Source organism: Solea senegalensis, linkage group LG14 (assembly GCF_019176455.1).
Source record: "Solea senegalensis isolate Sse05_10M linkage group LG14, IFAPA_SoseM_1, whole genome shotgun sequence".
In the NCBI taxonomy this organism is placed as follows: Eukaryota; Metazoa; Chordata; class Actinopteri; order Pleuronectiformes; family Soleidae; genus Solea; species Solea senegalensis.
Window position 1 is genome coordinate 8993219 of NC_058034.1, and position 5513 is coordinate 8998731.

Sequence of the window (5513 nt, forward strand, 5' to 3'; positions counted from 1 at the left end):
AGGAGAACAAAATAAATTATTCGATCAGATTCTAAATTAAGTTAAATATATAAGGAACGACCTTCATGCTTCCTCTTTTTCTTTCTAGAGGTCAAAATAGGTTAAATTGTGTCTTTATTTTCTCTGGACGTGGGTGAAATGAGTTCTATTGAAGTTATAGCGGTTCTCTCTTGTTTCATAGAAGAAAACGTCTATCACAGCAAAAGGGGTGAGTTTTATCTTAGAGATTCATGTGAATTTAAAAGTAATACAAAAAGTTAAAGCAAGTAATGAATAGTGCAAATGAACATGAGCCTGTATGTAAACAAAACATACAGTGGAGACACTTTCTTTGATGGCTGTCCTCTCCTTCATATTTACACTATGCCCTTCCTGATAAGGCCTAATAGCACAGAGTAGTAGACTTGTCTAAATAAAGACAACTGTACAATAGAACGTGCCGTCTCTCCCCATACCTGTCCCTCTCTCCCTCCATCCCCACTGCCATTAATCTATCCCTCTATCTTGAATACCCGATTTGGCTGAGAGCTTTGCACTTCACTACACTGCTGCCTTTTCCTCGGAGTTGGTGCACTGCCAACCGTATGCAGTAACAAACACATGCACACTTTCTCACACACAAATGACTACAGACTCAACAATGACATGAGCTTACACAGAACAAGAGGCTCCAAAACACATGGACTGACCCGTAGTGGTGTCTAATAGCACACGTGATGCGTCCCACTGCTCTGCAGCTGCTACATCACCTGTATGAAGCGTCACGGTAAAGCAGATACGAAAAGTCCACTTAGCCAATTCATTCGTGTGTAGCTCGAAATTAAAATAACACTGCACCCTAGCTTCCAGATACAGCATCTCCTGATAATGTCATGCATCAGATATCATCTTGAAAAGGGTATTTTTTGAGAGCATTAGAACCAAATAAATACACAAAATAATCCCTTCCTGGCAAAGCAACCAAGCATGCTCCAGTTACTGATATTTACACAGTACAAAATAATAACAATGCTAATGTCAATAGAAACACAATAATGTCCCAATCTGATTATGGAGGCTGTGTGTATATGGCGAGTAGAAAATTTAATTTGAAATTTGAGAACTTGCCTCTGTCTGTAATGTATTAAAGTGGGGGCTGGGAGGAGGTGGTGGGATGGGGGGATTTAATAAACCCGCCAAAAAATGTTTAAAATGCATAATGGGCCGAGATAAGGTGGAGACTGTCTTTTTTTCTAAAGTGATTATGAGATTTTATTCATTTGTGTCATTAGTCAAACTGACAGCCGGTCCCTGCAGGCTGGACTTCTGCCATTCTACACTCCCGCTCACCTATCTGAGAAGGAACCCCATAATGAATGTTTACAACACACAGGTAACAGAGTAAATATTGGACTCATCAATTATGGAGGGTGAGGGGAACTGGCAATCAAATCCCATGATTATTGTAACCATTGGGGCAACATGGGCCGTGACAGTGGCTGCTGGTCACACATGACGCATCATGTAAGCGGAGCGTGAACACAATGAGACAGATATAGAGCCTTAAAAACACACGGATGCCCTTCACCTTGTCATTTTGTGGAGCTGTCTTACCTACAAGACATAGGGCAGTAAAGGAGCTTGTTAACATTGTGTTGGGGAAAGTAGAGGCAATGGTAGAGAGATAATTGGAGAGGGAAAGCTAGGGAGAAGACATCTAAATGATACCGTTATCATCAAGGACTTTGCTCTCAAAACAAAGGTCAGTTAAAATTTACATGGTTTACATTTCCAAAAAAAGGGTATAAATATTTATTACCTTTTCTCTGCCTTAGGTGAGCAACGATAACTTTCAAAATAATGTGGTTCTTTTGTTGATAGTGGCGCAGTCCTTTGCTTTAAAACTTAGTCAACAAGTGAGAGAATAAAGTAGCTTGAGCTGTTATTGTTACTGACTTAGTAAGTATGTGTATTTTCTTCTGCTTCATAATAGTCTAGAGACTTAATTTGTGTAGTGCTCCTAAGAACTGCATGTCTAGGCATGGTGACTTGGAGTACCTCTCTTTAAATTTGTGCTGATGTCCGCGCATTGTGTTCTAAGGACCCTATTCCTGCTATTCCATATTTTGGACTGCAGGACCCACAGCTCAGAGAAAGTAAACGGACACCACCAAAAAAAATACCCCCCATTACAGCAAAGTATAGCTGATGGGGCTTTGAAACCAGCCATTTGTTCCATCTAGGTTAGGATACTCGTACAGACACTCTCCTGTCTTCATAGTGTTTTTGCCCGGTCAATTAAAATGTTCCAGCATGAGCAAGACCTGCAGGTGCAAACAGACTCTGATAGCACACATCTGCTCTTTTTTTTGTTTGTTTGTTTGTTTTTGTGCTCCCCACACAGAGTGAACGTGTCTTGCAGATTGTGTTTTGCAGGCTAAGTGTCCTAACATCTGTGTTGGCCTGTGAAGACGACTGAAGGGAGCTGGGAGCGGACCAGGTGCCAGCTGTATGTAAACCATATCACAATTTTCCTCCATGGTTCGAGCCTTGATCTGATGACTGCTACCCGATTCAGCACACAGGTGAATAATACAAGAGGGGGGTCATTAACATGTAATTACACACAAGCACAGACACACAGACAACTGCAGCACTGACAGCACTTCAGCATAATACTGAAACTCCCCCTCCCAGAGGGACCAATCTATGTTTTTAACTTGGAACACCTGTTACCATACTGTGCATGCAAGCCATAGATTGGAACACTCAAACCAGAGGAGCTAAATGATACCATTGCTTCAGGTTAATGTAACCTAAAAAAGCACAGACCAAAAGATTGTCATCCAAGTTATAGAAAAAAAGCAGGCCTGTTATGGTCAAATTTGAGAATTAACTGGAGGCACATTAGGGATGGCCATAATGACTCCATATTAGAATGGTGAAATAGCTGTGCCTTAGCCATTGAGTTTAAGCTGCCAAGGGCTGGAAACACACAGTCTTGCACACACACACATACACAAGCATGCAGAGCAAGCTAATAAATTGCCCTGACACACCCTTTGGCAGCAGTATAACCTACCACAACCACATCCCCCCTCTCCCACAACCAGTGTAACTCCTAATTTAGCCAAGTTTAACAGTGAAATATAGACTTCCCCCATGCAGACTCCATTTCCAATGCTGGGAAGAGAAGGAGAATTGTCATACAGTAGTTTGGAGGATCTGGAAGTTGGATTAAACTCTTTGGAAAGCTCATTTGGCCAGAAACTACTGGGAGAGGTCAGGGAATGTCAAATGAAAAGATGTGCACACAAAGACATGCCAAAGTGATGCGTGAATACATAAATACATATATGTATCGCCTGCTACACAAGTCAACTTTTATACATTTGTGTTTCTTTGCTATGGCGACTCTGCAAAACAGAAATAATTAACAAAGGTGAAAAGTGAAACTCCTGAAGATACAGTGACCTGGATGACTTAGAACCTTCACCCACAATTGTTACCACTGCTGAGGTGTTGAGCCAGGTGCTAGAGCTGCTCAATGAATGGAACGATAGTGTTAAGGTGTGTTATTTTGAGTATTTTAGAAAGCGATCTACTGTAGCTTTTACAGACAATCAGCACATGTAAAAGAGGTCAAGGGCAAAGAGGTCCCTGTTATAGCTATACTATACTTCCTGCCTCATGTTAAAACCTTGTGGGTGCACCCTCCACTCTAATGCTGACGTGAAACACTGTTAGATGACATAATGACTATTTAAAAAAAATTATGTGCATATACATCAATACATTTTGTCACCGTTATTGTGTTACGAGCCTGTTACTCTCACATCCGTCAATCCACGCGGGTGACTGACTGACTGATAATAGCATATTGATCACAACACTTTTACTGTTGCAATTAAGTGCTCAACTGACTCGAGTCATATATTTGCGTGCACGTGGCTTTTATGGCAGCGTTTGTTGCTACATTTTGCGTGGTCCAATGTATTGGGGACTACATGTATGTATGCTTATTTATTTCGGTCATGTCAGATCACTCATCATCACACATCATCTTAGTGTAGTCCACACAATACACATAACCGAAAGGTAAAGTGGGAGAAGCAAAAGCTTATCTAGTCCCGCCCCCATTACCCATAGAATACATATATACATCGTATAATACAAAATTTCATCATATTAATTTTTTTATTTTTTTAGTATGACATTTTGACAATAACATGGCATCGTCTCAGGAAATCTCCAAAGCAACTTTAAATGCTGCAGTACATATGCCAGGCCTGTATGCGACGCTGTAGCACTACTACACCAAAAACATAAGCATGAAGCATTATGTGCTGTGTTTAAACTTGGAAGGAAATAAAGGAAATAAAACACAAGAGGATGACGAAGACAGCGACAGCGAACGCCACCGCAAGAGCGAGGTGGGACTATGACATCATAGTTTTCCCAAAGTATCCAAGTGTCTACACAAAAAACAAGGGCAGTGATTTAAAATTGTACCAAAGTGGTGTTTCCAAAAAATACCGTTTTAGGTCTCCCAAAGCGCTGTTTCTATGTGGATGAAACATCGATACGATGAAAAAAACAAGACTTGTTTTTGTGTGGACCACCCCTTATTCTTACGGTTTGCTGCCATTACTCGCTGTATTCTTTCATGCTGTGTTGCTCTTTTATTGATATGGATCTGTTCAGCACTTTGGTCAACCTCAGTTGTTTTGAACTATAGTCTATAAATAACATTTGAGTTGAGTACATAGCAGGATTCACCTTAGCTGTAATATATGACGACCACAAAGTGGGTTATTAGTTTCAACCGATTTAACAACGTTTGTTTTCTCTCTTTTTTTCCTCACATCTCAAACAAAGAAAGCCAACGCCTGTGTGCAGGACTGCAAAAAGTGGAACGTTTGAAAGCCAAAAGTCCCATCATGACCGGTCTTAAGTACTACACAAATAGCGGTTACATCTGTTGACACTGGCTTTACATCTGACGTCACCATGCATCGTTAGAGCATAGCAGGGCAGAGCAGTGAGAGGTATTAACCCCTGGGGATGTAAAACTGAAGAGAAACTGGTGAGGCGTGAGGCTACTGTGAACGCAGCCTGCCTGAGTTGAGAATCATTTCTTATTTTTCTCAGCTCCATACCTCTCCTCCTCCTTCCTCTCTGACTCGCACACCCACATCACTGCACATCTCTGTTTAGTATGGCAAGGTAGGGTGACGGTGCTCAGGGGGACATTTTAACTAAATTGTAAATGGCCCAGGTGCAGCTGTTGTACTCTGAAATAGTTAGCAAGAAAGGAGGTCATTGAATCACCCCTTATTCTTGGGCATTGCAGTCTCTGGAAGGCAGTATGGAAGACGTCCATTCTCCAGAGAGTTCAGTTTTGACAGGCTCATTAGAAAGCGCACACACAGCACTTGCCTATACCTTACTTTTATATCCCTTCACCTAAGCACTGGCCATGGTGTCAATAACAATTAAAGTGATGTCAAATAGTCAAGTTATAGAATTGGACT